Source organism: Rissa tridactyla, chromosome Z, assembly GCF_028500815.1.
Source record: "Rissa tridactyla isolate bRisTri1 chromosome Z, bRisTri1.patW.cur.20221130, whole genome shotgun sequence".
Lineage (NCBI taxonomy): Eukaryota > Metazoa > Chordata > Aves > Charadriiformes > Laridae > Rissa > Rissa tridactyla.
Window position 1 is genome coordinate 46,824,089 of NC_071497.1, and position 26,093 is coordinate 46,850,181.

Here is a 26,093-nt window from a genome sequence, read left to right on the forward strand (position 1 = left end):
CATGACGATTAGCTAGGTAAGAGAAAAGGGGCCCTCATTAATATTTTGGACTAGCTAGCTGTGCTCTTACTTTCTAGTAAATAAAGAGATCGGTCTTTAGTTTTGTGTGCAATACGGTATCATTATAAGAGCATAGAACTGCAGCCCACCTGCAGGATCACCAAATAAAGGGCAAGAAAACAGTGAGACAAGTAAGAGCCAGGCAGACTACGCTGCATGCTTACCCCTCGTTGCCTTTCCAGCAGCAATGATGGCCACAAGACAGACAGAGGTGGCCCCTTCGCTGCAGGAGCTGGTACAGCAGAAAGTCACAGAAACGGCGATGGTGGTGTGAACGGTTGTCTTGCAGAGCACTGTATTATCCAAATGCTTGTAAGAGAAGGCCATTAGTTTAACAAGTAGATTAGGAGATCAGCTAAAAATCTTTACTGAGGTGCTCTGGCTGGTGTGTTTGTGTGTGTGTGTGTGTGCATGTTAGCATGTGCACATGCAAGAGTGACCAAGAAGAAGGCTAGACACTGTCAGATGCCTCGCAAGGCCAGGCTGGAGGTGCTGCACCTCATTAAAAAAAGCTGCTGTTAACTAGCAGTGACTAACACTGGCCTGGCATAAAATCCAGAAAAACTGGACACTATCCACTTCTCCCTTCAAAGCGAATGGCTTTCAGCAGAAAGCACTGGTTTGGAGATACAGGTCTAAGCTTGCATTTTCACTCAAGAGGATGAAGGAGTTGGCAGGGTGATGCTAAGTGAGGCTATGATGAAGAAAGACGCACAACCTTAACCCAGCAGCTGATGACAAACCACCCTCCCCTTGCAGAAGTAAAGCAGAAGTCCTGCAATGCTTGTTGGTAGATGCTTCACTTGGGAGTTTCTCTGAATCATGAAAGTAATAATGAGGTTTTCTAGTTAAATAACCCTTGATTACTTGCTCTACAAAAAAAATTGCCTGTGTTGGTACACCTGTCTCTGAACAACCTCTTGCATCAATGCGCCCAGCAGGTCCAAAACTCAGCCAGTGTGGTCTCTGCACAGGTTTGGAAGGTTCTCCTTTCATACCACTGAGTTTAAGGTAGCACAATACTCTGCAAAACAAAAATTACAGCTTCCAGGAGCTGACACATATCAGGGTGGATGGAGGGAAGAGGAATCTATAGGTGTATTTCATACCTGCGTGGCATGTGTACCTGTGAAGGTGTGCACCCTTCTTTGCTCAGAAAGCAGCCAAGGCTATTGAAACTCCATCTCTCTGCACCAGCCTTCACTTTGCTCATTTCCTTTGCTGTGTTTATGTCCTCACAGCAGGAAGAAAACTAGAATTAGCTGAAAAGCATACTTTCTTTCTCTTTGAAGACTTTCATGCATAGAACAGACAGGAAGGGCACAACTGAACACCGCGAGCAATTTGGGATGGGGAACAAAGAAAAAAAAAAAAAAAAAGAGAAAAACAGGGAGGGAGAGATCTCAGCAAGAGACTGTGCACAGTTGAACCCGGACGAAAGGCAGAGTAGGAAGCAATAGTGGACGAAGACCAAGAGAGCCAAAGTAGACAGGAAATACATGTTACTAGAAGATACATGGATAGGAAGGGCTTTCTGCTTTGGTCTATTAAAAACAGGCTTTTGGTGCCATTAACTTTGAATAGTTGAAAGGATACTCAGGGGTGGGAAAAAATAAATTAACAAAGTCAATAAACAGCTGATAGTATAAAGTTATGTTGTAGGGAAGAGAAAAAAGAAAGCAAATTTGATTTTTGTCTCCAGGATGATACAGGCATTTTTGTCTGAAAATACAGAAAAGTCAGCTCACTGTGAAGCATAGATGTATACATTTATGTCACAGAAGGGCTTTGAGATATTCAGTCCTGCCCCATTTGTCTACTGTCAGGCAACTGCTACCTATATCAAATGTCATCAATCCATGATCAAGATCAAGGAGACAGATCAACAAACCAACCAGTCAAACTCAAAGTGCTGTAGAGCTTAGCTGCAGAGGCAACCATTGTAAGCTGCTCCTGCACTGCTCAAAAGCCTGAAGAGACGTACCTGCCAAGGACCATTGGAGGGGGCCTGTGCAAACAAACCAGAACTGGCTTGTGCAGGCACCTGTTATGGGTCAGCAGACCTGAGCAGCTTACTACAGTAAATCACATTTACTTACATCAAGCTCCTGTGAAAAGAAGGGATTGTCCTGCCTTGGCTTCATCACTTTCAGATGTTTACCAAAAACTACAGACAGAAATTTAGCCTTCACATTCAATGAAAATTATATACATGCACACACACACTTTTTTTCATATTTTACTCTACTATTTGGTTCCAACCTGCAGCTGGTATACTCATGTGAGATGTGATTTTTACTACCCTTAACTGTGCACATCAGTGCATAACATTGTGATCCCAAACTCTAAAACAGGAGTTTGGGATCCTGTTACATGCTATGAAAAATAGTTGCAGTCTTAGACAAAACAGAGGAAAAAAAAAAAAAAATCAGAGTCCTACACATCTCTCTCGAAAAGCTTGGAGTCTTTATTAACTCTTCACACCTCTACTATCAAGCCTCCTAATCTTCTTTCAGCAGGCAGCTGAATATCACTAGCTTGAAGACAACCACTTTTCTGCTGCCATTTCTTTAATTAAGAAAAAAGCAAACAACCAAACCACCCACCACATATAAATACATCTTTTAGCCACTGCATAGTTTGATGCATCTCTGTGAGGAATACATCAAATAGACCAATACTTGCAGACGGATCAATCTAAACCATTACCTGTACACATAACTTTGGCTAAACAAAAAGCAATCATAAAAAGAATTATGGTACCAGAAAATCTGAGCAAAAGAATATAATGCTTAAGTTCTACAGCTTAACAACCAGATGAAACCTCTACAAAAGCAAACAAATATACTGAAGAATTCAGAAAGATATTAAACACTATTTCCATTTTTTCCAGTACATGCTATTAATACCAGGAAACATCCTCCTGCATGGTCATTACAAATATATTGATCTTTAGTAGGAGATGCTGGTAGAGCATATTTTAAAACCTTGCAAGCACTAAGGTTGCATTACTGTGCACATTTTGATGATCCTCCAAATGGTGTTTTACCATGCAAAACAGACAGAATTGGAAGTGTAGGTGCACCGCGTTCTGTAGCAGAATGTAACATTTGCATGCAGGAAAGAGTTTTTGCTAGCATATTGTCTGTGTGGGATAATTTAGTAGTTACAAAAAGAACCTTTGAGCTAAGGGAGGCAGTCAAGGAAGCAAGATGTGAACTTGTACTTCTGTACTTACTTTGCAAAGGTTCTGTGTCATACTGTTCTTGCAAACTGAACAAAGACACGTGTTTCAGCTCCTTTCCTACCTATTACCAGAGGCCAAAACTAGCCTCAGAGGGATGAGAGGCACAATCACAATAAACCAGAAAAAGGCTTAAATGAGTGACGTTAGCTCTGCAATGTATTTTTTGATAACAGAGAGCCTTTGCCACGTACATCTAGTCCTCACACACCCTTTCTTTTCCTGTCATTATACCACGCAAAATAGATCAGAGATTAAAGAGAACAGAGAATGTAAGGGTTGCATGCATAGTATTTTCCTTCTTTTAAGTCACATACAAGTTTAATTACAGGCCCTGAGAGAGAAATACAGGATATCGCTATTGTGATTTACCTGTATTTACATCTCATGGCCACAATTTCAACAAATAGCATTCACGCGTCCAGCAGTTTATAATGACAGACGGAGCCCACCTCTTGTCCTTCTGTATAGACCTCAGCCACACGCTGTTCTGTTGCGAAGCCCCAACACAAAGCACCATACACAACATGCAGTGCTTAAGCCCTCTGTTCCTCGTCCCACAGAGGAGGGGACACCATGCAGGAGCCTGCATTTTTCACACTGTGCCTCATCCTAGACACGATGACATAATTCCTAACTACAAATACGCCATTCATCAGGTTTGTTCCTTCATGTGAAATTGATAAAAAGTGATTTTGCAGAGTGCCATTTCTTATTCAATGTCTGGACTATCTTGTCATTTCAACTGATCCACACTCCCGCTAGACAATTTCTAGCATAATCTCTAAATTTCACCACTAAACTATACTAATGCTGTCAGGATAACTTGAAAGACATTTCTTTTTTTCCAGTTTGCAGCTGCTTGTTACATAATTCTTACCAGGAAAACATGTATTTGCTAACAAAGGAAAATATACAGCATGATTTTTCCCCCCACCCCAAACACTCTGCATTAAATGAAATCCATTAATATTTTTGAACATGAATATAGTCCATAAATACATTCCAAGTAGACTTTTTGCAGAAGACACTATTTTCTCAGTGTTAAATTTGAGATGTGAGTCCAAGAACTGCCTTTGCAGCTCATTAAATCAACGTCATTTTGACTATATGCTGCAGAATGTGAGATCCTGTATGAGCAAGCTTCATCACTATATTCTTACACTCTAACTTTGTCACTGAACACACTTTCCCAATATAGTTTCTTCCTATCACTTGGCACCGTGCATCATTATTTCCATAGGCCTGTAAAATTTGCAAAAATGCAATGATAATGCCAAGACTGACTAAGTTAATGATGATCAGTCCACAACCACTCCCTTGAGGTGGTTTTTTTGATATTTATAAAATAATTAGGAACAAGTTTAAGTGACTCAAAAATAAGAGAAGCAATATTGGTTCTGAAAAAGTGTTTATTCCTTACTTCCTGCATCACTATGGCCTTATAAAATTACTCTGACGCTTAGCTGCTTGCAGAACCAGGCCCTGTTTAAAAAAAAGTAAGCAGAAGTACCTATGTCACAAACTGAACAAAAACCTCACCTTTACTGCAATAGCTGCAGAACTATCCACATAGAATAGAAACAGCACAACTAATCCCAAGGAAACTGAATAGGAAACCACCCCCTTCTGAAATTCCACAGTTTTGAGTGGTCTAAAAGGGAAACTACGTGAATGTTTTTATTAGCTGTAAGTACAAAGACAGGCTTACACATGAAACTTCCTTTTCATGATAATTTCTTGCATACTATGCCATCAACAATTGCATCTTCAGATAAGAAACAGGTACATCTCTTATGGAAAAATAATCTGTATTCTAGTTAGACAGCTGTCGTGGTTTGGCCAGATTGGCCAATCAGAATGACAGATGGCCCTCCCCTCCTCTCTTCAAAGAGAGGAGAGGAAGAGATAAGGAGATTTACGAGTTTAGAAAAAGAACTGAACTACTTTCATGAAAATAATAATAAATAAGGAAATAGTAAATAATAATAGAATAATAAAAATAAAATTTAAAAAAGTATACCATGTATACACAACCATATCCAGCTCCCAGGATGATGACTGGGTCACCAGCAGGCACAGGGAAAGTCCCAGACTGCAGTCAGCAACGGACAGGAGCTAAATTCTGGATCTGGAGTCAGGAATGCTCAGTTCGGGATCAAAGGCAGGCGAACAGACAGGGTCCTCCTCAGACATCAGCCATTGAAGAAAGAGACTTGCTCCTTTGATCCCTCAGCTTTTATACTGAGCATGATGGAGATGAGATGGAATACCCTGTTGGTCAGTTTTGGGTCACCTGTCCTGCCCGCTCCTCCCTGCGGCTGGGACGCCTCTATGCTTTTCCGCTTCCAACCCTCTAATGGGGCAAACAGCAAAGTTAGCTGACCTTGGTTGTTATAGCAATAAGTATAAGCAAGAGCCTCTGTGCATACCATTCCTTGGTATAATCAGGTCTTATCACTCTGAGAGTGAACAGTGTCTGAACAATATGCTGTTAATTTCAGAGTTTAATCAGTTAGAAGAGGCCCAGCTAAAAAGTAAAATTACAAAACACAAAATTGGTTCTGTTTTACCTCAAACCAGGACAACAGCCGAGAACCTGGAGCCCACATACAGGACAAAAACATATGTCTAATAATGTAAGTACAGAGCCTCTGACATTGTTATTTTCTTTGCAGAAACATGTCATAACACTCCTGCCACTTTCCTTATTCCTCACATTCAGAAAATGGAAATTATATACAAACCACATTACTGCAAGGATCAGCTGTATTTTAGAAGCGCTATTATGGTAGCTATTGCCTGTTTTGACTTTGCTTTGGAAGCAATTGGACTGCCAAAATTAGAGTGCATTCTGAACAACCCAGAATCACTAAATTCATGAAGGGCAGCTGATTTAACCACCCTGTTCTGCACTGGGACTTTAGCAGATTTGTGGTTTCATTCCTTCAGGCTCTTGTAAACATTCATGTAATATGGAATGGCTTCAAAAATAATACCAGAAACCTTTTTTTTCCTGCCCTACTGTATGTGTATTTGTTAACTCTGTTGGTATGTTTCAGAACAGTTGCCTCATCAATTTTCCCCTCAATCTGATTTTTCAAATAGCCACTTCTGCCTCATCAATTCTTAAGATGTGAGTTTCATCTGGGTTACCACTTATCATGCCATAGACAAGAGCAGCAATGAAGAGGGCAGCACACTACCTTTCAAGCTACAGAGTTTGAGGTAAATGCTGCAGAAGAGGTTTTATTTGCATACTTATACTAAGTGCTAATTGTCCATAAAACATCTAATGAATGCTAATACATTATTTTTTTTCTAAGTGGAAGAATCTTGCAGTATATACAGAGTGAAATTTATCTGATTTCCCATTTCAAGGAATTTTTTAATAGTCATGAACTTAAAATCAATCCAAAAAAAGTGAGACAGGTAGTCGAAGACTACTTCACTGTTCAACTGACATCCCTGTTTCTAACATCTATTTGATGGGGCATAAGCATCAGCAACTAAAATTTTAGGAGATGCTGCTATGTCCCTGTACTCTCCAGAGAGATCAAGCCACTTAAACTGTAGGCCATAACAGATTTTGCTAAATAGGTACAGTCAACCTGATTTTATTTTAACATAGTTATTTCAAAGTAACCACACATTTTGTGGAATGAATCATCAGTGACCCCTAAAGGGGTGATTTTAAGATTCATTTAGATTTAGACTCATTTAAGATTCATTTAGAACTTCGAATGAACTGTAATAAAAATGTTCACCTGAAAATTTTGTTCCAGTCAGGAAGAAGGGATTGTTACAGCAGGTTTATAGCACCAAAAAAATGTTTACATTCAAAAGAAGGGGTAAGAGGAGAGGGGCACTGACAGGATTCGAAGTGTTGCAGAAGAATCAGGCCTAAAAATAAAGAAAATGTAGTTCTTGAGTTTCCTTTACAACAAAAAATGCTGTTACGATACCATATAGTAGCTGCCTAGGCTGCCTGGAACAATAGTAGAATATTTACATTTCATCAAGATGCCCATTAAAAGAAAACAATGATGTCAAGTTTGAAGCTGTGAACTTTCCACATGCTTCTGTTATTTTTCACTCCATAATATATCACTTGTTGGTAAATGCACATCTCAGTTCTGTTTAATTAGTTATTAAGAACACAATAAAGTAGTATCAATCCAGTGTCTTCTAGTCTGACAAAATTCAGACCTCATTATTCTTTGTAAAAGTTACTTTTACTATATATTTACATACACACAAATAAAACTAGCATTTATTCTTATATATATAGTGCCCCTCTTCTCCCCTAATTTAGGGCATAAGTAGTGAAATTCCAATGTATTTCACATCTAACATAGGAGCCAGGCTACAGAGATCTCTGTAAATGACATCCCAAACAAGTATATTGTGCAAATCTCAAGAGACTATGGAAAACACAAAACAGGAGAGGTAGGTCCATCACTCCAAAATATCACCTTGCTTGCCTGAGGGTTTAGTTCACTGAAATGTTTGCTTTCACTGCAGAGAGCCCTACTCTCTTGAAGATAAAGTAAATGAACAGATGGAAGATCAAGAATGACATTATAACTTCCCAACATCACTGCTGGCTTTGCTAATTATTCAGTGAATGCCAGGTCTGATTCTCAGCTACATGCATACAATTCCATAAGTCAAAAGAACATATATGGCAGAGTAAATATATTCCAATACTTTATAGGCACAAATAAAAGGTCACCTAATAGAACACACGGAATAAAATACATTGTCAAGGTCCATTAAATAACATAGATGCTGCATAGTGTCAAATCTGAGTCTGTGTGCTGTGGGAGTTCTTAAAAACTCTACAGCACAAGCAGGTTCCTCACAGCCTGCGTTTTCTTACCATGTTATACAGACAGGTAGGTAACAGGCGGTACAGTGACAAGCCACAAGAAACATGCAAGGTGGACAGCCGCCCTCATCAAAAGACATTACAGCTTCCTATACTTAGTACACTGTATTTCTTCTTTTTTCAGTTAGCCCTTAAAGGAACAGCTCTTCCAACTTTTTTTCTTCAGTCCTTAAGAGACTCATGCAAAGGGCTCTCTCTCACTTCTGCCAGAAGAAACTGCAGGAACTCAACAGCTCTCATGGTGTGAGTCCTAATTTTTCTCCTCCTATCCCAGCTTTTAAGTGACAATTTGTTGCAGACTCTTGCGTTGAACTTGACAACCTAAGTGCAAGTTTTCGATAAGTAAAAACTTACTTAGCCCAGGCCTTATATATTGAACTTCATGAAATGTTTTTACCTTTAGTGTCTTATACAACAAATCTACATAACCAGATCTGAGGTTACAAGAACCAGCTGCAGCTTGCTGAATTACTCATTTCCACGTACTAGCTAGCTTTCATTCTTCAATAAAATGCAGTTGCGTTAGATGTGCTCTATGAAATTCGTGACTTTACATTTAATTTTAATGGCAAAGACACAGTATCCAAGAAATGTCATAGAAGTTATAAGAAAACCAAAGAACTTTACTCGTTCCCATTCCAAGTTTGGGAGTACTCCTGCAAATCCCATCCTACAGTACACTACCGCCATACTACCATTCTCACTTTGCAGATACATACCACACAGTATTTCTCAGAGTTTGCAAAGCACTTTCTAAATATCATTTACAATTGATAGGTGGAAGCAACAAATTCACAGAATCGGTGTTTATACTGAATATTTCTGAGGTCCCACAGAAGGACTTTGCCCCTGCATCTCCATGTGTCAACAGCTGCATCTTGTTTCAATTAACAGAAGTACCACCAAAACACCTAATTCAAAAATTGTTTGCTCCCAAACCGTTCCAGCCTCATCTTTGCTGCTTCTAAATGTAGTAGTCCCCACTGTTTCAAATGTATTCTGCACAAAAACATAAGATAAGCAATACTAAATGAGCTCTGCATGCAAATGTAGAAGTATTTAACGTGGTTGCTACTGCAACAAAGTTTTAACCCAAGCAGTTACTAAATTCCAGTCAGAGGTTCATCACTAATATCCCTAGAAATTATTGCAAATGGGAAAACTGAGTCTCATTTTTCACTATGCCTACTTACTTACCCCCCTCAAACAATTTCATAGAGGTTTTCCAGCAGTTCTCATATAATTTGTGATGCTTTAGCACAATATTACAGCGTTGCAAACACCAAGAAAAATGTTTACACTTCAATAAGTTAAAATCCTGAAAGAAACTTACTGTCCCTGTAATTAGACGTAAAGTTTCAGGTTAAATTTGTTGTGCTTTGAAGGTCTATGTAAAAATCAAGACATTACTCAACAGCAGCCAACAAAAATATCCTAAGGCATCTTTTGTTTTTAACTCAACTTTTATAATCCGCACCTCTCACCGTGAACTTTATCATCATTTGCAGGTACAGCAAAGTGAAACTAAATTCTTCTACTAATGTCATGCTGTGACCAAAAAACCCCAAAACCAAGCAAACAATTTATAAATTACTTCCTACCACAGTCTTTTATTACACATCTAGCTTCAGCTGAAGGCAGCTGAAATTGCCACTGGTATTTTAACCTCCAGTTTAACCATTCCAAACAGGCAATGTGCTTGTGTGCTTTCACATTTGCTATAGCTAATGATGCTATCCTGGTATTGCACATTAAACCAGACATGTACCCACCATTAATAAGACAGATCAGGCTTGCATGGAAAAATAAATTAGAAGACTGAAGAAATTTCAGATCATATTTGTTAGCTGCATAAATTCAACTCACAGTTCTGTAATATCTGTATTAACAACATATGAATAGGCCAGATAATTTCAGATTAAAATAAACTGTACGTGATGATTTTAGATTTAAGCTCTTCCTTGAGCCCCTTCCAACCACAGGGAAATCCTCTTGAGTTTTGCCAAGAGCTATGACCTGCTTGACACTATAGTCTCCCATCGACTTCCAAGGCCTCTCTGACCACAAAGTCTGCCTGCCACAGGGATGCAGTGATATATAGGTAAGATTCAGCTCAAGTAAGAACTGCAATAATGTCATCCATGGAAAAAGTTTTAAAGAGATTTTATCGTAATTGCTGTGGTGTATATTTCTGAAATAAACCACTCACTCCAGTGTTTTGGTAGTCTGCCTCAGGGCAAGGAAAAAAAATTAAATACATCAGTCTGCAGCATCTCCCTTTTGAAACGCAAATGTACAATCAAAACTAGATTATGACCTGGCAATATACAATATTATTTAAAATAATGAAGTTAAGCGACTTAACTTCCAATACACAAATAATACAGATGCTACTTTTATTACTGCAATTCTCACTAAATGCCTTAATTTAATAAAAAGATGTTTGTTCCTAACCCTTTTTATTTTTTTCAAACAGAACATTTCATTACTCAAAAACAACCTGATGCAAAAAGAGCAAAACATGCAAAGCTCCACTTCACTGTATAATATCACATCGCAACCACAGAGACAGGGCAGTCCTCCAAACACAGGTGACTTTCACAATTCATTTAAGTTAACCATAGACCCAAACCAGCCAGAGATTATGTACATGCATTAGTTCTTTATATTACATGCACCCCAGATGCTTATCTCCTAGCTACCTGTCATCTGCATCAACACTGCATTGATGTCTCCCTTCTGCCAGCTGTGTCCTGGGGCACATCTGCCCAGACCATTGTGCCGCAAGACTGATTTAGGACACCAGCAAGACTGCCATTGGGAAGACTGCTAGCAAGGGACAGAGGGGTGCCCACATAAAAGAAATGTGGGCAAGTATAGAAAAGGTATGGCCAAGTAGAAGCCCCATTCCAATCTTTGCATTAGGGCAAACACCTAACCTTAGCAGGGCCTTCCCTTGCTCGCCCAAAGAATACCCAGGCTCAGATCTCACCACTTTGGTTCCTACATGTGTCAGAGGGAGAGGCAAGAGGATGACAAGCCTATGCAGCAAACTGATGAAGGGAACACAACCAATGGGACCATACAAAAGGGTCCCATTTAAGGGATTAAGTTTCAATATTCTGCGGTTGCAGATCATCACTTCATACAAAACTTGGAACCACAATTCAAGTGGTAAAATGCAAAGGGCAATTCTGAATGACAGATAGTCTGTGCAAGGTGTGTGGACAAACTGGGAGGAGTCAAGGCGAGTGCTAAAGGTAACGGCACTTAGTAATTGTGCAGATGTTCATGGCTGCTTACTAGTTAATGATTGACCTCCACATGAGGTCAAACGGCTGTTAAAAAATTATTTTTACATCACAGGTAAATAAATTCAAGCACAAAAAAATATGAGGTAGGATACTTCTATGATGCACAACTGCTTTGGGGCTCCAAAGTCACACTCTGATCACAAATGCACTTAAACTACAGTAATCTTTCTTGAGCAGGTTCAAAGACGAGTTCTGCAGTACACAAGTACTGTAGGGATCTTTACACAACTTTTTCTCTGGGAAAACTAGGGTAAAGAGGGTACCCTGCTCTCTGACAGTCAGCTTGACGTGTCAACCTTCAGATGCATTTTCCACCCTGTAGAGTTCCTGTCACCTCTGTGACATAAAGCACGTGAAGCAGAAAGAACAGGTTCAAACACTGAAAAGACTTGTCAAAATAAACTCAGAGGTCAGTAACATTCAAGATATGCTCTGTTTGGGCTTTAGTACAATGGAGTTCAGATCCCAAAGAAATCCAGATAAATCTAGAAACTGGAGTCCCCAGAGACAGAGCAGACTATGGCTCTTTTCTCCTTTCTAACATTTCTAACTATTCATATAGTAAGAAAAAAACTGCTAAGGTACATTGCTGAAACAATTTCCTTTCTTGGTGTTGCAAGGTACATTCATCTTGCAATACAATCAGCCTTCCCACAGTAAGCATATTATATTTGAAAACTAAGAGTGAGACAAGTGCATGTTAGAGACCGCCCTTTACAACCAAGCCTATACAGAAAAGGAAAAAAGTGAGAGTACTAATGAGCAATGGAATAATTAGTTTAATGACTTACTGGATTGCTACAGGAAAGAGGAAGTTAATTGATCAGTTCAGCTGCTAACAGAAGGCAATAATCTCAATTTGAGAACCAGTAACTCTGAAGAGTGGTTCCAAATGTTTTTCTTTTACCCTGAAGTTTTGTATGCTCACTCTTGTCTAATTACAGCACAACAGGAAGGCCTGTGCTCATGTAATAATAACAACCTAGTCTAAGGTAAGGAGACATAAATGAGGGAAACGCTGCCATCATTGCAGGCTATATAGGCTATAGGTGACCCAAAAGTATTCATTCACTGCTCAAAACCTCTGGTTTTGCTTGTCTGCTACAAACAGCTAGTCAACTAACATAGGCAGTCCTAGGTGTGGCCTGTCTACATTAACACTTCAGGCTCCAAATTAAGTGTATGCAAACCACATGATAAGAGTCATACCTAGGTATACACCAACACAACAAAGGCTGGTATATTCTCTAGCACGATAATAACCTAACGAAACAGAAGCAACCTGGTAAACCTTAAACAAAGGCATGGGACAGCCTTATAAAATACACTGTCTAGCTAGGCACTAGTATGTTTCTTGGATATTTTGCATGAGAACACCGCGGTACACTGAGTCTGCTGTTTAACATATGCACACAATTAAAATATTTCTCCACAGACAGGTCAAAATTACTTGTCCATGTTCTATGTAATTCCAGACAGAGAGCTTGTGACTGAAATAAGATTACAGTTTACAATACTCTAAGACTTAATTAAAGTTTTGAGGGCTAACAAGTAGGACACTCCTCCTACTATTGGAGTTTCTCTTAGCAAACGCTGAAGCATAGGACTTCGAATAAAATATCCTTAAGAATACATTTCAGATGTGAAGCAATACATGAACCATCTTAACCTAAATATTTATAGTTATAAGCTACTCATTCTTTAGTCCTGGCTCTGAAAAACTGTATTTTTTCAAAAAATACAAACAAATGTTGTATTTAGTTAGTTAGAAATGTTAGTTTAACAGTGAACATTTTAGCAGATATTCCTACACAAACGAAACAAAAGCAATTTGCCATTCACATTTCCATTTAAGAGGTCCTTCTGATTTTCTATTGATTCTGATTATTTTATTGATGAGATCTGAAACTCTTCTCTTCCCAGAATTAGTATCATTAACTTTTTCAAAATTCATTCTTTCATCAAGTTACAACTGAATTTTAAAAGGTATCTTAAAATTATAGAGATAATTACACACTATTTGTGTTTTAATTTTAGGTACTTCTAATATCTCATACTTTAATTCCATTACTTGCACATCAAGCAGTAATATTCTACATGCATTTTTCTGCCTAGAAATCAGATGTTAAACTGCCTCTTAGACAATGTCACCTCTGCTTTCTGCATACTCTTAGAATTACCATATTGACAGGACTGAAGACTAAAGTAGTCCCAGCAGCATCACATCTCTGTACAGGATCACCAACACACATTTCAGAGAAGTCTAACAACCAGAGAAAAAGTGATCACGAAAGACTATGATTCTTACTCAGCCACATTCCCAGTAGTTTCAAATTATTTCTAAAGACCAGCAAAACCCCACAGCAAAGTAAGGTTCCAATTTAGATTTCTATTGCCACTCAGAAATACATACTAATGTTCTTTCCATTTGAAATACTATAGTGATCTGTGAATAGCTGGCAAAAGGTTTATAGTGTAAACAAAACCTGGTAACATGAAATGTACATGTATCATTATTTAATGAGATGATGTGTTACATCATCATGTTTGTATTAAAACCAGAAGTTGTGGAGTCCCATGAGAAGGTTTTCTGTTTCTTAGCCAAAAACCTCTTTGTAATATTTCCCTTGTTTCTGTGTTGAGCAAAGTGAATGAACTTGGTGGGATACCTCTCTTCCCTCCCAGGATGTTCTACCACCACTCCAAATGTGAAAGTTTCTTTTCCTCAAAGTGCGTGCAAGGTTTAGTGGAGAATAAAGGGCTGAAGTACCAGCCCCTCAAAGACTTCTGCGTGTGCCTGCCTTCATGCACTGTGATATACCTTATATAATTATCCATACTGACTTCCACACCTCTCAAAATCAAGCAAAACCCCCAGTTCTGGCAGAATCTGAGTACTCCAGTTTGATTTAAGGGTGTGCTCCTCCATGCAAAGTAAGCCATGGGCCTTTTTCTTTACAGACTATTTATACAGAGCTCTGAGGGGTCTTACACAAGACCCCTCAGAGCCACAGAAATACTGCTTTATCTCACTGCAGCCTGGAGGGATGAGTAAGAGACAATCCCGACACCACAGAAGTTGGGACCACCCCGTCTACTGCCTGAACAGACTTACATAAAACATCCTAATCAGTGCCTGCAGGTGTGAATCGACTGATTATGCTTTGCAATACGAAGAGGGTAAAAGTGCAGTAATCTTTACCTTGACTCATAAGCCAAAAAACCTTACTGCCTGGCAACCTCTCCATCAGCCAAGAAGGTAAATTTTCACCCCTCCATCCTCACATAAACCTTTCCTAATATGGTCAGCAGACACACGGGAGCAAAAAGGCTGAACACTATTATTTATTGCCTCAGCAATACTTTTTTAGAATTATGCATACAAAATATTTGTATATTCAAACAAATCAGTACGCAAGCCCTCTCAAATTTGTTAGGCATCAGAATGAGAAGTGCACGCTAAAGACAAAGGCCCATGACACATCTGACACGTCCTTACTGGAGCTCTGAATGTCAAACTTGACACTGAAGTAACTTTAAATAATAAAGTGATCCAAAAAACGTTACTCAGATAGCACTACTGAAAATAAAGTTCAGTGTTCTTACCTGGGACGGTTTTGGTTCTTTTCCAGAGGTTAAAAAAAACTCTCTGTCCTACTGTTATCAATGACTGGCAGGCAAGCCAATTGCATACCACTGCACATGCACACCTTCCTACCAAGGAGGAAGCACCTGCAAGCCGTGTAGTGCTAACTGCCACACTGTAAACCTGGGCATGGTTTCATACAAATATTGCGTTACTCTCAGGCAAAAAGCCTTGACTCCTGACACATCGAAACTGAGACTTTAATTAGGTACAAAGGGAAAGAACATCTGCAGAACCTTTCAAGGTAGAAAGTTAGCTTAGCAGTATCCAAGGAATCCCAGAGTCTTTCCATTTAGTTCAATCACCCCCTGAAGATTTTCATATATAGCTGTAACACAAAGCACATGAATTTCTAAACTCATTTTTAATAATCCTACTACTTTACAGCTTGGGTTAGGAACGGTACTTAACCATGAATACTGCTCTCTTGACCCAAAAGAAATATTTTCATTAATCTTCTAACTGGAGATAGGCAGCAGTGGTGGCTGCAATGGATTTTTACATTACCCAAATAAAAACTTCGCTGCTCCCCATTTCTCTGGGTCTTGAGTACTTAGGATGGTTTATCAAGAACTTAGTTTGCTGGGGGAAAAAAGCAAACAAGGAAAATGCACTTCCCAAATTTTCTAAGACCACAAATTACAAACCGTCCTCCAAATCAGTCAGCGATCAGCAGAAACCTTTAGTAAGCTTAAAAAAAAAAAAAATTAAGACCATTTAACACACAGCCTGTGACCCTACAGTTGCCTCAACAATCATCAGTAATGAGCAAACCACAGTGTGATCATGCTATCTCATGCAGTTAGTCCTCTTCATGAACTGAAAAAAAAAGCCAACTTTAGATTTGGGGAAGAAAGAACAGTTTGTAACGAATCCAGGAGGAAACGCTTATCGGTTCTTGTGGTCTTGTGGCTAATGGCAGGAGACTTCCCAAGAGTTTACATAACTAAACAGGAGTGCCATTCCAGCACTCGGAAACCGTTCTACACATGCCAATCAGCAAGAGCAGCAAACTAACACAGGACAGAGCCAGCACAGGCTACCAGCCCAGTGGTGGCTCTCATCAGCTTGCCACCCTAGGTATCTCCCTGCTCCCCCAGCTGCTGCTGCTGGGAGTAGGAACACTGAGACTGAGGGCGCGACAGACAGACCCCTGCTACAATTAAGCTATCATTTAGCTGCACGGATGTACCCTCTGGCATTTAGCTGACTCACACTGGTACCCAGGCCAAGAACTTCTCATGAAAACAAACTCAGCAGGAGAAAAAAATCAAATATTTTCCCAGATAGAGAGGGATGGGAAGTTCTGGGTACAAAACAGCCTAAGGAGAATCCAGCCTGTTCACCCCCTTTGCAGACACAGGTCTGCCCATAGGCTTTGCTGCACAATATCTCATGGAAACAAGAGAAAAAAGCCCTCGTGGGCACAGAAAGAAAGACTATGATGCAGACTGGGGATGTGGTGGGGGCAACAGCTGTTGCAATCAAGCAACAAGTTTCTCTCTCTTGAGTAGATTACAGGAACACCAACAGCAATCTCACATACATTCTCAAGAGCAAAAGAAGGTAACAGGTCTTAATCTACCAATTCAACTTCTCTTCCACCTCTCCACTGCCATTTACACACCCCACAACTCCACAAATGGTCATACTAGCAAACTGCATCAGTGAAAGGGTCAGCTGAAAAACAGCTGCTCTCCACACTGATTTCTTTTGTTCTTGCAGATTTCTTTTTAACCCAGATCAGTTCAGTGATCCGGTATTATCACAAAGCCTCACCAACGGTTGTGCAACCACAACCAAAAAAGTGGCAAACTGCCATAACAGCTGTAGTACTTTCAAGTCACCTTTGGTGCTAAAAGCAACATCCCATTAAACTGCAATGCTCATCAAGCTATAAACTTAAATGCTAGCAGTTTCCTTCAGTTCAAATGGCACAGCTACGCCACTGAAGATTACAAGATTTAATAACTGCATTTGTAAATTTCAGCGATATTTCTACTATTGAGTGGTATTCAATTTTTTAAGTATTTGTGTAATTGAACCATCTTTGTATTTTTGTCCATTATACTTAATGGAGAGAGGATAAAAACCATCTTATTAACACTGGGCCATGAGCTGCAGGCATGCACTTCTCACACAGCATTGGACAAATCTTTCAGCCTCTGTGTCTCAGCTCCAGGGTGTGTAACACAGGTGTTCCCTGGAGTCAAACAGACATTTTAAAAGGTGCATCACTTACAGAATTTGAAATACTGCAGTAACAAGGATCACATAAGAAACACAGGGTATCAAACACAGGAGGCTGGCCGGGCGGCACGTAGTCACACAAGACATGAATCTCGAGACATCATCCATCACCTGCTTTACTAGACAGAAGCGTCCTATGGCTATGCATGTGCACAGGAGCACACAAAGTTTTACAACTAACTTACTTCTTGACTGCGATGCAGATCATAGCCATGACATACTGAAGAAACTAATGCTAGCTTACTATTAGTTTTTAAAAACCTTGTATTTCAAAATACAAAACACAAGCACATCTGGACAATGGTGATGGTGAAAATATACAAGGCATTTGCAACACCTACAACTTCCCCCTACTTTGCTGATCACAAATAAAGCAACTAGTTTTACAGCAAGGAGGAAATAAAAGTAAAATGGTAGATATTGTACCTCGCAACAGGCTGATAAGATTTTCTAGTTCACAACTGGAGAATGAAGAGGGAAGGTAAAGGATGGGATTTCCAGCTCACTGAGGGAGGACTTGAAGTTTCTTCTTCACATAAAGGAGAAGAAGCTGTTTCTGGACTGTACAAACGTGAAGAATAAGACAAGATGCATGACCTCATAACCGCAGCAGGAATCTGCGATGACAAATCAGACACTTGATCTATTTAGGGAAAATAAAATTCAAAATATCAGTGGTGTGAGTCTACAACATACGGGTACAGTACAAATTGGATTCGAACACAAAATACACTTAGAAGATGAAGAATGGTCCAAGCTGTACCTAACACTGGATGGCAAGGAAGGCATAAGGACCCTCTTCCCAATCCCTGCCTACCACTGTCAGTAAGACTTTATTTAGAAAAGCGTTACACTGCATTTAACTTGTGCAAAGTTTGCTATTCAGTTCAGTTTTGAACACTACAACATATACCAAGCTGCTCATCTATATGCTTCTAAATGCACATTTTATTTCACCTGATTAGTGAAGTTTGCTTTTTAGCTTCCACAGTTTATAAATTTCAACTACAGCACCATACAATTACTGGCAGTAACAAAGTAACCACACTGCAACACCAACAAGTATACATTCTGCAACCATTGTGCAAGACAAAGGCTTATGCTGGCTCTCAGCAACTGTTAGCACAGCACCTTAACCTGCAGGTGCTGAAAACTGCACAGAAGCTGTGCCAGCTCTTATCTCCTCTTAAAACCACATGGGAGCTGGGGGCGGAGAAGGAGCAGCAGCGCCTTACGAAAAGCTGCCCAGGTCCTAAGGAAAGGCTGTTGCCAGCTACTGTCACAAAGTAGCCGAGAACACCAACATGCTTAACGTTCCTTGATTATACCGAGCATAAACACAGGGAATAGGCACTGTACACATGGAGCTGCCAGAATCGGTGAGCATGTTTTCAACACTATATGGATCACATTATGTGAGCCATAGAGAAAGTATTTTTTATAGTTTCTAGACCATTCTTTTAGTGTCAAAAGTGAAAAAAGAAAATTCTTAGCTACCTACAGGAGAGATAAGAAACAAATCTGAAAAATAAGAAATCAACATTATTCCACAAATACACACTATTACAGAGAACCGTGTAAGCATATGCTGATTTTTAGGCACATGTTTCAATTCTCCTGATATCAAGAAGACCTAAATACATAACTAAAGATTATAAACAGCCCTAAACTAGCACCAGCAGAACTCAGTGAAAGAACACTCCTGCTGTTTTTAAAGGTTTGAGGATCAATTCCTAAACTTAGAACATGATTTTCCACTCCCTGTTTTATCTAATTGGGAGAGGGGAAAAATCCAGGAAAAGATGAACTACAGTAAAATAAAAAGAGTGAAGAGGAATGTTTTTACAATCACGGTCTATTTCTCCCTCAATATATTAACTACCAGAAACTGACCTTTAAAAAAAATTTTAAAAATTGTGTTCAATTTTGGTTTTTGTGAATCAATTCTGAGATGGCTACAAGGCAAAAAAGTACATTGAGGATGGGAGAAAGTATCTCGGTGGAGGAAGAGATGTGATAAATTAAGAATTATTTACGTTTTTCAGGTTCTGGAAAAGAGTAACAACTACACTAGGCATTCATCAGACTGTGTATGCTCTGCTTTGAAGATCAAAGAATTTTGAGGGACCATTTAATGAACTTTATTAAAAAGTATCTCTACCATAATAAACCATGGGATAAACATCCTATAAATTTACATTGAGACATTAAAAAAAAACAGTGGGTGCTATAATACACATTTGCTAATTCCCAAACGGCCAATGCTCCTTATGTTAAGTTCATTTTAAGGAGAGTTTCTGTGGTTTTAATTTTGATCTGAGTCCTCCTCCACCTTACAGTATCCAAATGTTAGCTCAAAACATTTACATAAATACATAACTCCCTCACAAAACAAGAGAACAAAACCACCGCTTCTTCACCTTAAGCAATATCCTTTCAGAAGCAACATGAAACAAGTATATTTACATTTCCTTTGGGAGAGTTAACATCCTCACAAAGTTTTCCTAAAGCAACAGCATCCACCATAGCGCCGTTTTAAAGACGCAGCATTAAAAAGGAAAGGAGCCGGTGGGGGGGGGGGAAGAGGGGGAGGAAAAAGCTGGGGGGGCAAGGACCCTGATCACCGAAGCAGTGTATTGGAAACATGGCTACTTTAGGAAAGCCACTTCATGGTACTGAGGGGTAACTTACTATTTAAAGAGCTTCCTGCTGCCGGGCGCTATTCAGCGAAACCAGCATCTTGGGCAGAAACGCCTCAGCCCTCCCCAGCCCCCAGAGCGCCCGCGGCGGCGAGGAGTCGCCCCGCGGCGACCGGCCGGACCCCGCGGGGATGGGCTGCCGGCAGCTCCAGCGGCTCCTGCAGCCGCCGCAGAGTTCCATCCTGGAACAGACAGCGCCGAAGGCACGCAGGAACCGACCCCTCACACGCTGTTGGGGCCGGTTTGGTTTGTGTTTTTTTTTTTTCCCCCTTAAAAAGCTACAGTCCCACAATTTAGAGAATTAAAAAGAAGTTCACAGAAACACCACCACAACAGCCCCCCCAAACCCCAAACCAAACAAACTCAGAAAGACCAGAAACGAGGCGCATTTTCTTTCTGTCAGCCCCTCAGGCTGCAGCCGCCGCGGCCTCGGGGCTCCCCCGCGGGAACGGGAACCGCCGGCGCCGGGCCCGGCTCAGCACCTGCCCGGGGCGCCCACCGCCCCCCGGCTCGGCGCCGCCCGGCCTCCCCCTCCGCTACAGGGGGGGCACACCACACACGAAACAACCCCAAAATTTAAAATCAGAAAAATAACAAAAACACTGGCCAGCACGCGCCGAAGCCCCCCCGCTCCGCGGCGAGACCGCCCACCCCACGGCGCGGGGGGAACCACGGCAAGAACAAACAGAGACTCCGCACACAGGGATGTACCCGCCGGCAGTCTGGCAGGGCCTCCAGCGAGGCGCTCCCCGGAGGCCTCCTCCCCCCTGCCGCCTGCCGAGCCCCCCGCCGCCCCGAGGCCGGACCGGAGGACCGGGCTGCCACCCCCGACTCGCCCGGACGGCAGCTCCGCAGCTCCCTCACCTCCAGCGCCGGTGTGTGTGTGTGTCGGCGTGAGGCGGAGCGGCGCGGCGGGCCGCGGCCCAGGCCCCGCCCGCGAGCCGGCTCCTCCCGCCCGCTCCGGGGGCCCGGTGCGCGGCCCTGGCCGTCCTCCCCACCCCACAGCCCGCGGGCCGGCGTCCCTCTGGCCCGGGCTGCAGCCTCTCGCCCTGTGTTTGCGGGTGTCGTTTGGGGCACCGCGGGGGCCCAGGGCGGGCGAGCGGCCGGTGGGATTGGGGCTCCCGGGTCCCCCGGGAGACAGAGCGGCCGGGGTCATGAAGGGCTGCGGGCTGCTTGGGTGTCCACGGCCGTGGTGGAGCATGGAAATGTGACAGCAGCTGTTAGCCCGTTTGTGGCAGGAGGGAGTCTGCCTCCCCGGGCTGTGAGCCCGGACCGAAGGGTCGCCGTCTGGTGTGGGCTTCGCTTCCTTGCCTTGTCGTTTGGTTTCTCCAGGATTGCACGCATTCGTTGCACATGGGCTGCGAGTAGTTCCTCTCACACGGAACTAACTGCTGGGCTGGGCCAGCAGGAGATGGGTCTGCCCTGAAGCGGGGCTGCATGAGAACTGTCATTGCCCCGCCTGCCCACCTGAGCACCGCCGTCTGCGCTGAGGAGGCCAAAACCCACAGCTGCTAATTCTCCACAACGTCGTGTGCTTTCTGTGTTTGAGTTTTGCAGGCCTCAGGGAGGCATTGAGGAGGACAGTGAGGAAGGCTATAAATCAGTGCAGGTGAATGAATGTCGAAGGGAAACTGAGAGAACAAGCGTGCAAAGATTTTCTGCTGAAGAAAATGGGGGGGTTGGGAGGACCACATCCAAAGAACTGCTGTGTCCAAGGGAACATCTGTTCCGCAGGGGCCTTAGCTCTTCTTGGGGGTAGAGTGCTGGGGATGCAATCCTGCCACACAACCCCAAGGCCGCACAGCTGGCTGTGCCTGCTCGCTGCTCGAGAATGGTTACAAACGCTTAGGATCTGCTCAGGACCTTTTTATTCCTGGTAGAATAGACTAGTCCCAAGCTACATAAGATGAGTGTGTAATGGCTGTGCATTTATAGCTGTAATTACTGGTATTGGATACGCTGACTCATGCACATTGAATTCCAAGTGCAGAAGGAACTATTGTATGCGTGCGTGTGTTAAAGAGAAGAAATCATGTAGCATTTCAATGTGCTACTTCCATTTTGTTCCATTTTGTTCAAGGTCCTTGCTTCACTGTTTTTATCTGCCATGGTATTTATAACAAATGATATCAGAGCAACTACATCATATGTTTACTCAAATCAATGTGCAATAGTCACACCACTTAAATGACGATGGCTTCCCTAGGTCAGAGCTGCAAGAGAGATCTCTGGTAAACTAGCTTCTGGTCTCATCTCCTGATGTTTCAATTTCTGCTTTTCACACCAGTAGTAGTACAGTGGCTCATATATACCGCAGTCAGATGTGCCATCTGGCTCAGCTCTGAATCTTTAGAGTGAATGACACTTTCTTAATGTATTCAAAATCTGCAGCATTAACTAGCTCATGGTGATATGAGTATTTGGAAGAGGACAGAGAATAACATAATACCATCAGGGTTTCTCAAAATTTCCTTTCAGATCTTTAAGGTGGACTGCTTCATGTTACATTTCTCCTCAACTGGCAAGACTGAACTGCCTTACAAAACTCTTGCAAAGGAAGTTTTAAAAAGAACTGCAGATAGTGACACTGGCTATATGTGGCGAACAGGCAACACCAAGTCCCAGGCACAAGAAGAAGAGCAGACAGAACCCTTGATTCCTCTTCCTGCAAAAAAGCATCCTACAGTAGAAGAGAGTTTCTTCCTTCTTTCTTCTTTATGTCGAACCAAACAGGTACCTGAATGTTTTTTTCCGCTTATGCATGCCCTCAGTAACAGTGCTATATGATGTAAGAAAGCTGTCAGTAAATGACAAGTTGTGAATCTCAACGACCATTTTCTTCGCCTTACACTGTTAGGGTGGTAGCTAAGTGCCCTGGGGTCTGACAGCAGCATCCTGCACAGATACACGAAAACCAGCCTGATAAGAGTTGCCACTATCATGGTAGTAGATTTCTCCTTACAATTTAATTTTCTGCAATTATCATTTTGGTAGATTGCCCTGCATTGAATTCCATGCTAACACTTTTTGCTGCTGGCATCATATGAGCTAGCAAGGTAACTGCAGAAAATCTGGAGCCATAAGTGGTAGTCCAACACATTTTTCTTATTCATATAATCACTCTTTGATGGGATTGCTGGTGACGTTTGTGTAGGGGACATTTATGTTCATGGCTTCAAAATATTAAAATAGCTCACAGCCTATGTATTTATTCCACAAAATATCTGAGATGATAGAAATACTATTATTTAGTTTATAAATGGGTGACTGAAGACATGTATTGACAATACACTGAAGGCAGTTTTAAGACTCATAGTTCCAGATCAAAAGCTCTGTGGCAGTGATGATCTGGTATAAACTCATTTCACTGTTTCAGACTCCTTCAGACAGTTTGTGTGAGTTAGCTTTATGCTGATGAGTTTTTTACCTTTCCTCCCTCAACAGTTTACATTCTTGACTGTCTGGGGAGAAGTGTAATTCTGTGCCATGCCTGAGCCAGAACAAGTTTATGCTACTGGGAGGGTCAGTGGCGCACAGGTCCAGGATGAATTTTGCTGGAACCATCAGTAGTTGCAGCTGGATCATTTTGCCAATGCAGAACACTTAACATTTTTATTGCATCTTCATATTGTCAAAGCATTTGTGTAAGGATGGCAATACGGAGTGCTCAGTCACTGCAGGATGCTTAGGTGAGTTCCAGTTGTCTCTAACAGAGGAATGAGATCAGATGATGAAAGTAATTTTTTTTGTCTTGAAATCTATGAGCCAGTGCTGGTCTGACCTACTACCTAAGTTCAGCGTACAGAGTCCAGCATCATGCACAGACAGTATTTTAAGTCCACATCAGTAATTTCATTTATACATTCCTTTGGTCTTATACATCCAGTAATCATGGACTGATTTTTGAAGGGAAGTTGCACACAGGAAGATTTACTTTCCTCAGCATTCAAAGAAAAAAAAACTAAGAAATGATTTCTAGAAATCTGAAAATGCAGTAAGCAGCAACTTACAGCCTTCTGAGCAGCAATGGATAACAAAGCCTTTTGCATCAGAAACCTTCCTCTAGATCATGGCTTATGCAGGAGTTAAAACTGAACATGCTGTCTCAAGACTGACAATTCTGTGATATGTTAATGTGGAGATATTGTGGGGTTTTTTTTCCTAGAAATATATAGAACTACAAAGAATTCTATTTCTTCTCTCCATTAAAATAAGGAATATTCTTATTGCTCTCCTATGTTCCTCTCCCACCATTAAAGGTATTTTGAAGTACATTGAAGGTTATATTAAAAAAAAACCAAACTGTTTTCCAGTTCTACTGATTTGATCAGCTTAGGCAAATAATAAAAAAGAATATATATTAAAATAATATTAAGCATGCTCATTAAGGTTGCACTTTAGAGGAAATTAAAATTTATTGGTCTCTTAAATGTGTGTCAATAGTCAAGGGCAGTTTCTCCGTTCTGTCTAGTAATTGCAGATATCATACACTTCTTATATTCTTACATATTGTCAAGAAGATGTGAGCTATGGCATATCAGCATGTCAACACTAAGCCTTGAATTTTGTTTGCTGAAAACAAGGGCCGGAGAGAAGACATTATAAAAGGGCCCTGAATACTTTTAAGAAAGCTGACCTTGTCCAGTAGGGATTACATGAATTTCTGATTATTGCTTTCAGGAAAGCATAAGTCTTTGGTATCTAAGAACTGACTGCTCATTCCCACCTGCCCCTCCCTCCTTTTTTTTTTTTTTGCTGCTCCACTAGCACCAGATATAATTGAGCAGAACTAGTCACTCAGCTGTGCTCTAGAAATCAGAGACCTCTTGATACAGATACTCATATGAGCCATGGTAGTTCAGACAACATTTGTCTACAGGTTGGCAAGTCAGTGACCTTGATCCCTTCCTTAGAACAAACTGTGGTCTTTGTACTGTGGATACTGTTCTTCTGAATGGAACGGGTGCATTTCTCTGGAACCAGTGAAATATGGGAAACTGTCTCCTCCCTGAATCACTTTCTGAGGTCCACCCAAGTTTATAAATAAATTCAGTCTTTCTGGATTCCTCATCCATGACCGTGTCCCCTTAGCCACCCATATATCCTTGCATTTTTCCTATGTAGTTCTCCAATAAGGTGGGTTTCTTTGGTTGGTCTTGTAACTATGAGGCTGCAGAGCCTGTGTATATGGCGCTAACAACATGTAGACAGGACTTCCAGTCTCAGTGTTGCCATTACTTCCTGTTTTTCTGAAGGCAGTTGCATAATCTAAACCAGGTCCACAGGGGAAATTGCATTTAAGAGAAAAGAAGGTGTAAAAACTTTTCTAAAAGTGAGAGAGAGAAGCATCCAGGTGAGTTAAAATGCCAGCACTGCCAACCAGAAAGCATGCAAAGTTCTGGCAGTTAATTAAAAAGTTTCGCCACACATTCACTTGAAAACTGAGCATTGTTGAGCTCTCCTAGCTATCAAAAACTAGATTACATTGATTTTGTTTCCCAGTTTAGGACAAATATCTGAAGTGATCTAATCCCTAGGAAGAGCAGTTATGGAGAAATTCTAAACCAGTATTTTCTTTTCCTGTTGATTTTACTGCTTAGAGGATATAGATGCAAACTGGTGCAAAACCTTCAGAGGAGGGGGAGAAATTAGTAAATGTTACTGTCATCCAAATTTATTTATTTATTTATTTATTTATTTATTTATTTGTAGTCTTCTAGTTTCATGCTTTTTAAAATAACTTTGCAATGACTGTAGAGATGTCATTTTAGATAAAAGGATGATTTGAACTCACCCTTTTAAAGAAGCATCAGATTTAAAGTGAGATTGCATATATAAAGATTTTATATGTTCACTAATGATACAGTCATTAATTTTCAATAAGCTGTGTTATTGGAGTATAAGAATTCTGCTTCATATCTGAAGCAACCTGGAAAATGAAAATTCCATTTGAACACAAACTAATATAAATGTTTGCCTCTTTAGATTC

General features: G+C 41.0%; 1 protein-coding gene across 4 annotated transcripts in view; it reads right to left on the reverse strand.

The window, feature by feature from the left end:
- PIP5K1B (phosphatidylinositol-4-phosphate 5-kinase type 1 beta) overlaps window positions 1-21,013 on the reverse strand; it is a 114,492-nt gene extending 93,479 nt beyond the window's left edge. For 2 of the 4 annotated variants that reach the window (XM_054185718.1, XM_054185719.1), the window contains exon 1: window positions 17,832-18,573. The gene's annotated coding sequence lies outside the window, so the exon portion shown is untranslated. Of the gene's footprint in view, window positions 1-7,071; window positions 7,208-17,831; window positions 18,574-20,968 lie in introns of those variants that run through there. The other 2 variants (XM_054185720.1, XM_054185721.1) reach the window with 2 other exon arrangements.
- Window positions 21,014-26,093: the final 5,080 nt, after the last annotated feature.